The sequence below is a fragment of the Puma concolor genome, chromosome D1 (assembly GCF_028749965.1).
Source record: "Puma concolor isolate L17-30 chromosome D1, mPumCon1.1.hap2, whole genome shotgun sequence".
Taxonomy (NCBI): Eukaryota; Metazoa; Chordata; class Mammalia; order Carnivora; family Felidae; genus Puma; species Puma concolor.
In genome coordinates, this window is record NC_141676.1 from 82,370,290 (window position 1) to 82,383,110 (window position 12,821).

Consider the following 12,821-nt stretch of genomic DNA (forward strand, 5'->3'; position numbering starts at 1 on the left):
AGAAAAATATCCTAACAAGCAAAAATCCAGGGCCAGATGGCTTCACAGGGGAATTCTACCAAATATTTAAAGAAGAGTTAATACCTATTCTCAAACTATTCCAATAAATTGAAATGGAAAAAAAATCCAAATTAATTGGGCCAGCATTACCATTATACCAAAACCAGACAAAGACCACCGGAAAATAGAACTACAGGCCGATATCCCTGATAAACATGGATGCATAAGTTCTCAATAAAATATTTGCGAATCAAACCCTACAGTACATTAAAAGAATCATCCACCACGATCAAGTGGGGTTTATTCCTGGGCTGCAAGGCAGTTAAATATTTACAAATCAATCAATGTAATACACTATATTAATAAAAGAAGGGGTAAAAACCATACGATCCTTTCAATACATGCAGAAAAAGCATTTGACAAAGTACAACATCCATTCATGATAAAACCCCTCAACCAAGTAGGGTTAGAGGGATTGTACCTCAACAGAATAAAGACCACAGGTGAAAATCCCACAGATAATATCATCTTCAATGGGGAAAAACAGAGCTTTTCCTCTACAGTCAGGAAAAAGATAGAGATGTCCACTCTCTCCACTGTTATTTAACATAGTATTCGAACTTCTAGCCTCAGCAATCAGAAAACAAAAAGAAATAAAAGGCATTCACATTGGCAAGGAAAAAGTCAACCTTTCACTATTTACAGATGACATAATATTCTATATCAAAAACTCAAAAGACTCCACCAAAAAATTGCTAGAAATGATACACGAATTCAGTAAAGTCACAGGATACAAAATCTGTTGCATTTCTATACGCCAATAATGAAGCACCAGAAAGAGAAATCAAGGAATTGATCACACTCACAATTGCACCAAAAAACATAAGATACCTAGGAATAAACCTAATCAAAGAGGTAAAAAATCTGTAGTCTGAAAACTGATGAAAGAAATTGAAGAGGACATAGAGAAATAGAAAGACATTTCATGCTTATGGATTGATAGAAAAGTATTGCTAAAATGTCCATACTATCCAAACCAATCTACACATTTAATGTAATCCCTATCAAAATACCAACAACATTGTTTACAGAGCTAGAACAAACAATCCTATAATTTGTGTGGGATCACCACAGATGCCAAATAGCCAAAGCAATCTTGAAAAAGAACAGCAAAACTGGAAACATCATAATTCTGGATACAAGTTATATTACAAAGCTAGAGTGATCAAGACAGTATAGTACTGGCACAAAAACAGGCATAGATCAACAGAACAGAATAGAAACCCCAGAAATAAACCCACAACTCTATGGCCAATTAATCTTTGACAAAGAAGGAAAGAATATTCAATGGAAAAAAAGACAGTGTCTTCAACAAATTGTGTTGGGAAGACTGGAGGGCAACATGTAAAAAAATGAAATTGGACCACTTTTTTACATCATACACAAAAAATAAATTCAAAATGGATTGAAGACACAGGCAATAACCTCTTTGACATCAGTCATAGCAACTTCTTACTAGATGTGTCTCCTGAGGTGAGGGAAACAAAAGCAGAAATAAACTACAGGGACTTCATCAAAATGAAAAGCTTCTACACAGCAAAGGAAACAATCAACAAACCTAAAAGCAGCCTTCAGTATGGGAGAAGATTTTTGCAAATGGCATGTATGATAAAGGGTTAGTATCCAAAATATATAAAGCACTTATCAAACTCAACGACCCAAAACTCAAATAATCCAGTTTGCAAATAGAGAGAAGACATGAATAGATATGTTTCCAAAGAAGACATACAGAAGATTAACAAACACATGAAAAGATGCTCAACATTACTCATCATCAGGGAAATACAAATCAAAACCATGAGATACCACCTCACAACTTTTGGAATGGCTAGAAGTAACAATACAGGAGAGAACAGGTGTTGACATGGGTGTGGAGAAAGAACCCTCTTACACTGTTGGTGAGAATACAAACTGGTGCAGTCACTGTGGAAAACAGAATTCAGGTTCCTGAAAAAGTTAAAAAAAAAAACTACCCTATATTCTAGCAATTACACTATGAGGTATTTGCTCAATGATACAAAAATACTAATTCACAAGGATACATTTACCCTGATGAGTATGGAAGTTTTATCAACAATAGATAAATTATGAAAAGAGCCCAAATGTCCATCAACTGATGAATGGATAAAGATGTGAGATACACACACACACACACACACACACACACACACACACACACAATGGAATATTAGCCATACAAAAAACAAAGTCTTGCTGTTTGCAATGACACGAATGAAGCTAAAGAGTATTATGCTATTGAACTCTCTTTTTCCCTCACTCTCTGCCCCTCCACCCTCTCATGTACACACTCTCCCTCTCTCTCTCAAAATAAATAAACTTCACAAAAGGGGGGAGCCTGAGTGGTTCAGTCAGATAAGGCTCTGACTCTTAATTTTATCTCATGTCATGATTTCATGGTCTGTGCAATCGAGTGCTGTATCAGGCTCTTGCTTGAGATTCTCTCTCTCGTGTTCTCTCTGCCTCTCCCCCACTCATGCTCTTCAAAATAAATAAATACACTTCAAAAAAAAAGTATTATGCTAAATGAAATAATAAGTCAGAGAAAGACAAATATTTATGATTTCACTTGTATGTGGAATTTAGGAAACAAAACAAACTAGGAGGAAAACCAAGAAACAGACTCTTAACTATAGAGAACAAATGGGTGGTTACCAGAGGGGAAGTAGGTGGAGGGATGGGTTAAATAGGTGGTGGGAATTAAGGAAGGCACTTGTGATGAGCACCAGGTGTTGTATGTAACCGATGAATCACTAAATTTCACACCGGAAACTAGTATGTTAACTAACTGGAATTAAATAAAAATTGGAGGGGGAAAGAGAAGAATAAATTTGGAAGAAGGGCAATGTGGTCATGGATTCTATGTGTTACTACATTTTTAAAAGGTTAAACCATAAATAGGTTAAAAATTATCTTATATTTAATGCAAAAAGTGATAAGTTCACCACTGTGCTTGTAATGATTCTAGTGAACTGCCTCTTTACTTTATAAGTGTTATATCTCCTGTTAATTTGAATAACTCTGTAGAAATTCCCCAAATATTATAAGTTGAGGACACATAAATCTATAAGCTCAAAGTATTTGGAAAAAAATAAAAATTATTTATATTTATAATTAGAAGTTGATAAGATACATCTTTCTGAAATTTTAGAGGGAAATGATATTTATCAAGTGCTTACTGTTGGCCAGTTGTGTGGGTAATATATTTTCATTTGTTAGGAAATTTTTTGCAGTAGTCCTCTAAGACATGTGTAATAATTACTTCATTTTGAGTAGAAAGCATATGGAAATAAAATAATTTTCCTAAGGTTACCATTAATAAATAGTGATGCTAGAATTTGAACATAGGTCTTTTGCCATCAAAGCCTTTATTTTTAATAGCAATATTTTTAAATATAATTTTAAGGTTCTCTAGTTATAGCAATATTTTTAAATATAGTTTTAAGGCCCCCTGGTAAGTTATTAACTTAAATAGTTTATATTAAAAAAAAGCCATGGAGGGGCACCTGGGTGGCTCAGTTAGTTAAGTGTCTGGCTCTTTTTTTTTTTTTAAACGTTTATTTATTTTTGAGACAGAGAGAGACAGAGCATGAATGGGGGAGGGTCAGAGAGGGAGGGAGACACAGAATCTGAAACAGGCTCCAGGCTCTGAGCAGTCAGAGCCTGACACGGGGCTCGAACTCACAGACTGTGAGATCATGACCTGAGCCGAAGTCGGAAGCTTAACCGACTGAGCCACCCAGGTGCCCCAAGTGTCTGGCTCTTGATTTCAGCTCAGGTCATGATGTCATGGTTCATGGGATCGAGCCTTACATGGGGTTTGCATTGACAGCATGGAGCCTCCTTGGTACTCTCTCCACCCCTCTGTCTGCCCCTCCCCTCTCGCAGTCTCTCTCTTTTTCTCAAAATAAATAAATAAACATTAAAAAATTTCTTTATAAAATAAAGCCATGGATGTATAATATTTCTCTTAAAATATTTGCAGACAAATTAATCAAATATTTACTCTTGAGAACATTTTTTTAAGTGTCATCTTTATTTAGTAGGAATAGTTTTCAGTGTGGTTGTGTAGACTGCTGTGCATAAGAGGTTTGGCTGGGAATATCTTTAGATGCCATAAAAAAGATTATGATTACTTGCATCTAGAAAATTTAATATTTTTGGAATTATTACATGACCAAAAAAAAAGAAATTCTTTTTAAAAAATAATTTCTATCATTCACCTTCCATCTCAGTTAAAGATTGAAATGGTATACATAGGACCTTTTTACTATGAAAATAATTAATCTTGAGTGAACATTCTGCTATAGAAATAGCATTATAATGCATACATGTTTTGGTGTTATCTGTCAGGCTCAATATTTAATGGGAATTTTGGATCTCATAGGATTATAGTTTTGAAAAGATATAATAACATAATATTTGGAAAATATCTCAACATTTAGATATTTTAAAACTAAAATTCATCAAATATAACTGTATGCTAAAGATACATATGCAATTGTTTTATTGACTAAGTACTCAACAAGAATAATGCATTAGGCATTATTTTAAGCAGTGATAAAACAAAGTGTTTATTTAAAGATTATATTCTAATGGATTGGGGAAGACAGTACTTTTTAAATCCCATTATATAATGTGTCTGCTGATCATAAGTGTTACGATAGAAAAGGAATCAGAATAAAAAGAACAGAATTTGGGAAAATGGGAAGAAAGAATCTATTGCTCAAGGGGGTCCTCTCTGCAAAGGTGACATTCCAGCAGAGACCTGCACAAAGTTGGGGAGACTTGTGCATATACCCAGGAGGGAGAGTATCCTAGACAGAGAGAACAGCTAGGGAAAGGGTCTGGGAATATTACAATGAACATTGCAAACAAAAATCCCTGTGTCATAGACTTTAAATTCTACGTGTGAAGGCACAACAGACAAGAGAAATAAATAATAGTTTGTTGGGGAATAAGTACCAAAGAGACAAATTAATTAGGGAAGGGAGATAAAGAATATATATGGGATAATGAGGTTGCACTTTTTGGTAAGATGCCCAGGGAAGATCTCTCCATGAAGGTGACACTGAAATAAAGACCTAAAGGAAGTTTAGGTGACAGCCAAAATTATATCTGGGGAATGGAGGTAGGAGATATTCTAGTTGGAGGAAGCAGCAAATACAAAGGCCCTGAGGCAGGAAAATACTTGACATATTTTGTTTGATTAAAAGCAAGAAAGCCAGTGTGCTAGTATGGAAGGAAGGAAGATGAATATAGTAGGAGATGGCATCAAGGAAGCAACAAAATCAAGATGGTCTAAGCCTGCATGCCTTCATAAGTGGTTTGACTTTTCCTCTGAGTAACATGGAAAGCCATTTAGGTCAGGTGGCCTACCTTCATTTTAAAATAAGGGGGTACCTGGATGGCTCAGTAGGTTAAGCATCCAACTCGTTTCAGCTCAAGTCATGAACTGAGTACAAGCCTTGCATCAAGCTCCATGCTGAAAGTGCAGAGCCTGCTTCGGATTCTCTCTCTCCCTCTCTCTCTCTCTTTTTCTCAAAATAAAAAAATAGGGGCGCCTGGGTGGCGCAGTCGGTTAAGCGTCCGACTTCAGGCAGGTCACGATCTCACGGTCCGGGAGTTCGAGCCCCGCATCAGGCTCTGGGCTGATGGCTCAGAGCCTGGAGCCTGTTTCCGATTCTGTGTCTTCCTCTTTCTCTGCCCCTCCCCCGTTCATGCTCTGTCTCTCTCTGTCCCAGAAATAAATAAACGTTGAAAAAAAAAAAAACATAAAAAAATAAAAAAAAAAAAACTTAAATTAAAAAAAAATAACCAATTTTTGCTGCTGTGCTAAAAATGGACAAAGAGAGTAAAGGAAGTGCAGGGAAAACAGTTGGGTGATATCACATCAATCAAGGTGAGAGATGCCTATGAAAGCTATAAAGAAGGTTAGATGTTGTTGGATTCTGTATGTATTATGAAATAGTATCAATAGGATTTGCTCATGAATTGTATGTGGGATGTGAGAGACATTGGAAATACAGACGATTTTTGCATTTTATCTTATCTGGAAAAATGAAATAAAAATTTACTCGTATGGAAAATATTATGGCAGTGGTAGGTTAGCAGGTGGGAATGGGAGTTCCATTAGGATATGTTCTGTTTCAGTGGCTATTAGATATCCGAATAGAAATGTCAAGCAAACTGTGTGTGTGTGTGTGTGTGTGTGTGTGTGTGTATTAGTATTCAAGGGAGGTACCCAAGAAGGAATACATTTTCTAATTCTTTGGTGTATACATGTTTTTTTTTGTTTGTTTTTTTTTTTTTTTTTTTTTTTTTTTTTTTTTTTTTTTTTTTTTTTTTTTTTGCTATAAGAGGTTAAATATAAGATAAACATAGGAAAGGTGTGGATTGATAAATGAAAGGGTCCAAGGACTAAATTGAGGCCCTGGAATATTTAGACATTGGAAATATGAGGAAGAATAAGCAAATGAAAGCAGCCTTCATTAGGGCACAGTAATAGTGGCTAATGAAAGTGGCATTCACACAGAGCAGGGCACAGTGAAGGAGCAGAAATTCAAACAAAAAAATTTTTTTCAGAAGAAAAGTGTAAACAACTCCATTAAATGCTTATTGTAGGTCAAGTAGATGAGGAATTGGTCAATAAATTTAACAACATGAAGATCATTGGTTTCCTTCATGGTAGCATTTGGTCAGTGTTAGGAAGACAGCCAGATTTGAAAAGTTTTTGAGAGAATTGGAGTTGTCTGCAGTGGTTGTTGATTTATTTGTTTGTTTTATGGGTGGAGAGAAATGGGTTGGTACTTGGAAGGAAATCAGGTCAAAGAGATATTTTTTCCCTCCTATTTTCTATTAAACTTTGGAGAAATACCAATATTTTGAACATTATTGATGATTCAGAAGGGAGAGGTTGGTCTCTGATTAGATCAAAGACAGTTCATTTATGATAAGATAATCAGAAACAGTGTAGATATAGACAAGTTGACAACTATTGTGGTGATGTTTACAGGTTGACTTCCCTGGGAAATAGCCTCCATGAGTGGAGTTTAGTGTGGATGATGGTTATTAAGAAGTGACCTTTTAATTCACCCACTGGAAGGGAGGAGGAAGGAGCAGGTGTGAAAAGGAGAATAACTGGCACTGTGATGTAGGTTTACCATTAATCCCAGCTGATGCCAAGGAGGATATTTAAAGTTAGAATGACTTTTCAGGATTGTCTGGAGTTGTGCTAAGGTAGTCAGGTCATTATATTTACTCACTGAGCAGTTTCTGTCTGTTTGCTACCCAAGGAACGTGTATAATAAACTTGGTTGAGTGGATTCTCTGTAGCAAAAGCAGTCCATAATGGTGCTAAGAGCTAAAGGCTGTCAGTAGGACCCCCAACAGTTGGGACAAATCCTTCACTGAAGGGGATCCTGGACACACATTGCAGTGACCACCATAGGAGGAATGTATATCAGTGATTTAAAATAAAATTTGTTTAATGTTTATTTATTTTTGAGAGTGAGAGAGACAGAGCAGGGAGGGGAAGAGAGAGAGGAAGACACAGAATCTGAAGCAGTCTCCAGGCTCTGAGCTGTCAGCACAGAGCCTGACGTGGGGCTCGAACCCATGAACTGTGAAATGATGACCTGAACTGAAGTCAGATGCTTAACTGACTGAGCCACCCAGACACCCCTATAAAATTTTTTTTATTACTTCTGTTTTTTCCAGGAAGTAGGAGGAAGAAGTGGGGGAAAGGGCAGGAGGTTGTTTTAAAAGAGAGATGTGAAAGTATTGTCTAGAGGATGGAGAGAATGGACTCCATAAATGTACTGGGTTTAGGTAGCACAATGGTCCTACTTTGGGTAGGATGGATGAATCTAGAGCAAAACTAGTCATGATCATTGATGCTCTTCTCCATTCACATTCCCTTGCCAAGGGCACAATAGGTAAACAGTTTAATTTAACTTAGGTTGAAGTTGTGCTAGAATAATAAATAAGAGGGAGAGAGGAGTAAGGAGTCATGGTTGTAGGCAAGGAAGTATTAACCTTATATAATGTAAAATAGCTGAAGAGAATAGTTAGGCCCAAATCTTGAGAGACAATCAAAAGATATATGAATTTTAGGAATACTAAATGACTTGCTGGTTTTACTAAATGACACCTTTCCTCTATCTCTATGGGTCTATAATACTCAAAATCTATGTACATTTAATATTTACTAATATTTTGATGATGATCATGATGATGATGATTTATGTTTTGATGCTCAGTTTTATAATTTCCTGAGACTTTTAATGAATTAAGACTGATCTGAGATTGAAAAACCAAATTTGAACTTAGAAGTAAGAAAATAATAGTTTTTTATATCTTAACGATAGAGAACAAACTGATGGCTACCAGAGGGGAAAAGGGGAGTTGGGTGAAATAGGTGAAAGAGATTAAGAGCACACTTACCATGATGAGCCCTGAGTAATGTGTAGAATTGCTGAATCACTATATAGTACACCTAAAACTAACATAACAAAATATGTTAATTATACTGGAATTAACTTTTTAAGTAAAAAAAGAAAGAAGCATTATTTAAGTTGAAAAAAAGAATTATTTATATAATTGCTCACCCAGAGTGTAGAAAGTTATGTCACATGTATAGAACCTGTGCCAGGATTATAGACTATCATCACATTAGTCAAACAAATTTATATATAACTTTATCTTTTGAGATTATTTCACTGTATGTATTATTCACCATCAAAGTAACTTTTTGTAACATACATCAAGATATCAAAGGAAAGACCTTAAGATCAAAAACATTTTTATCACACTCTGGATAATTGATCTTTTTATAAAAGCAATTACAATTTACTGTTTTACTTGTAATGTAGTTAAAATTGTCTCTTTCAAGGCAAACATACTCTGGTGTACTTTGGTTTCCTCTTAATTAGTGAAACCTTTGGCTGGATGATTAATATCTGATAATATGCCAAGTGAAAATGGCAAGCCACAGCAAGAGTACATCGGACCTGTTATATATAAGAAGGAAAAATGAGAATGAAGAAAGTTTCATTGTAGCTGTCATGATCTCTTGTAGATTTACCTCACCATACCTCTAGCTACATCTCAATTCTTATCTTCATGTAATAAATAGGAGTATATTTTTTGAGATACCTCTAATTAACCCAACTGATATTTTCAAAAGCATTATTAAATAATTAACACTTTTAAAGGTGATATGATGTTACATTCATGGACTTATAACAATTATTTTAAAGAATTGTAGATTACTTCAGGTGGTGTAATAAGTAAGTATTTAAAGAAATAACCACATCTGTTAAAACATTTTAAATTAAGAGTATTGTAATAACTCCTATTAACATGGAAACATGCTAATTCCAGAAATGAATTTGTCATCTTAATGGTTCAAATACTGGCTATGAGTTTTATTTCTGTTATTTAACCTTAGTGAATGCCAATGTCCCCTCATCAATCAGTGGGGATAATAAGCCTTTGCCCTCTGTGCTTACAAATTGATCATAGGTTTATGAGCTCACATTTGCCAATAAGAACACCACAAAGCTTCAAGTTCCTATGGCTTTCAGTCAAGGTACCAGTCAAAAATCAATTTTTTATTTTAGAAACTATTATTAATAATCATATTTTTTTAGAGTGTCTTAGGAAATATTTTACCTGCAGACAAATGACTATGTACGAGAAATGCTAACTCAATTCTTGCTCAAAATAAATGTAAGAATTATTTTTCCATTCTTCAATATTTTCATCTATAGGTCTATCATCTGTCAGAAAATGATTTTTCATAAGAGACCCTTATGAATATTATTTTTAAAGTCCTGAAATCAACTTAGTCTAACTTCTAAATATTGAATTGGTTTTGTGCTAATACATTATTTTAAACAACCACATTGATTTTGATTTGCCAACTCACTACTTATTAACCGTGCAATCATTGTCAAGTTGCTATTTGCTCTTCACATATGTTTAGTAATCTTTAAAATGGAGAAATTAATATTTAATCTCCAAAATGCCTATCATAGAGTGTGTATGCTAGTAGCTAGTGTGATTATTATTCATCTATCTTCATTTCCTCTTTTTTATTGTTTTAGAATGTTAAAGGTAGTTTCTGAATGAGCTACAACCAATTTATATTACAGGATATGTATGTGAGACACAGAAATTTGACAATGATCTGAGTAATCCTAATGATAACAGAAACAACAGTAACAACAAAAAATAAAAGTGATAAAAGAAGACTTCAATATGCAACAATTTTGCAGGTGATGCAACAAGTATTAGAAAATCTGTAAGTCATTTCTATAGAAATCACAGAAGTTAAAGCTGTGATACCCCTCAGAAAAAACACCTATCTTAGTTCTTCAATCTTACATAGGAATCTAATACCCAAATGTTAGTGATTAATAAAACTCAAGTGTCTCACATCTAAAGTGTTTTACTTGTTTTAATAGTTTAGTTTTTGTAAAATTTAAACTTAATTTTATTAAGTTTATAACTCATAGTAAATTAACTGGTTTCACCACACCTTTAAGGTTAGAGAATTAATTGAGAATGCCTGGAACATTGACAGTCTAAAACTTACTAGCACCACCTACAGGACCAACTGCAATTTAAATAAACACTGGATTCCCATTCCTTCTTCCAAACACACAACTCCCATACACCAAACATTGTCACTTAGTCAGAACAGATTTAAGACTAGGAAATTAAAGCCCAAGAGACAGATAAACCTCAACACTTTATTCCTAACTGTATACGATTTATCCTGGTGCCTTGACCCTTTTTCCTCACTTCTCCCTAATAACTAACCAATCTACTGTATTTAACATATGATCATAAGATCAGTGTCCAGAACCCATTATGCACTTTCCTTCTTGCCAATTTCTTGCAACTTTCTCTCTCCAACTCTTTAAACTAATTCACTTTTCTAGGCACTGGTTTTTGAAATGTGTGTGTGTGTTTGTGTGTGTGTATGTTTGTGTGTGTGTGTGTGTGTGTGTGTGTGTGTGTGTGTGTGTGTTTATTTCCGGGGATGAAAAACCTTCCTGTTTCCAAATTTACTCAACCCACTATACCAACCAGTGTTATCTTCATGAAGTATTTCAGGAGAGATCCCTCTTAGACCTTTCTATCTGCTAACATTATATACTTATGATTGTTTTCTATTAAAATATTCTTTTAACTATAAGGTTAATTTGAAATGTCATAATAAACATAACAAAACATGTAGTAAATGTATTGGAAGTTACATATATGTTTCAGAAATCATTTCAGAAATTCAATTTTAATATATTAATATCCAAATAGCCTTTTAGAGTTTATAAATTCAGTGAGGATGAAAAAAGGAAAGTAAAGCCATATAATCCCTAAAGAGATATCACAGCCTTAATGCAACCACTGCCTCACAGTGTGGTTCTTGTGCTGTGTCCAGTAGTAGAGTCAAAGGGAGTCAAATTAGAAACCTTGACATGCTTGTTTTCATATTAAGATTATTTATTGGGAAAAAGACAGCTTCTATCCCTAAGAATCAATACATATGAATTTAAAGCCTTGAGTCACACATATTTGAAAATGAGTAAACTTATCTTTACCAGAAGTTATTGTGTATGTTCTTAAACCATCACCAAAAAAAGTAGAATTAGAAACTCTTTCTTTTTTATCTATACAGTTTGTGAAATGCTTAACTATTCATAATGAAACATAGAATTATGTGTAAAATCCTAACACTTTCATCAATAACGAATACTTCTGTATTTATTTGCCATTAGGCCTTCACTGTTTGTTAGTTCTTTGTAATTTGGAATGTATTTAAGAAGATTTGAGGGGCACCTGGGTGGCTCAGTCGGTTAAGCGTCCAACTTCAGCTCAGGTCACGATCTCCCTGTCAGTGAGTTCAAGCCCCATGTCTGGCTCTGGGCTGATGGCTCAGAGCCTGGAGCCTGCTTCAGATTCTGTGTCTCCCTCTCTCTCTGCCCCTCCCCCATTCATGCTCTGTCTCTCTCTGTCTCAAAAATAAATAAACGTTAAAAAAAATTTAAAAAAAAAGATTTGTACATTCACTAAATCAGTAAATTATTGTACATATCTAAAAAAAGTAAGGTATAGAATCCCTCTTAGGATATTAAAGTTAGTGATTTATCTCCTTCATATAATTTCAGTATATTTTGTTTACTGCTTACTCTCATCTTTTGTCAGATTAACAAACATTAAATTTGAGAGTCTACATTGGATTACTATGTAACATACTATTTTAATATGAAGTAATGGGAAGTTTCAAAAAAAATCTCTCTCACAATTGGTGAATAAAGGAAAGAAAAGGAGAACATTTTCAAGAAGCATTCTTCACCATGGGAATATATTTCATAGACTCATAATTCTGGAGCAATGTTTATTTATTAAAATATTTAACTCCTACCGTTTCTAGGAAACTATTCTAAAATCACATCATTGATCAACCTAGCCCAAGAAGAGGAAAGGGCCATATATACTGAGCTATGAATAGATTAATAAACAATAATAGAAATAGATAGAATGATATATATCATTCTTTTTAGGTCACTCTGTTTTTAAGAAAGTATTTTCAATTTGTACAAGTGCAATATAATTTAAGGAAAGACAGTTGAACCCCGTTCAATGCTATACTCTTTCATACTTACAGTGGAGTATTTTGATAACTACAATATTTGCAGAGTAACCAAAATGGATGAGTATAATTAATTTGCACA

The 12,821-nt window shown here is 34.4% G+C and overlaps 1 protein-coding gene across 3 annotated transcripts in view; it reads left to right on the forward strand.

The window, feature by feature from the left end:
• The window catches only part of CNTN5 (contactin 5), a 1,391,028-nt gene that overhangs the window by 909,832 nt on the left and 468,375 nt on the right, over positions 1–12,821 (forward strand). The gene's annotated exons all lie outside the window — the stretch shown is intronic.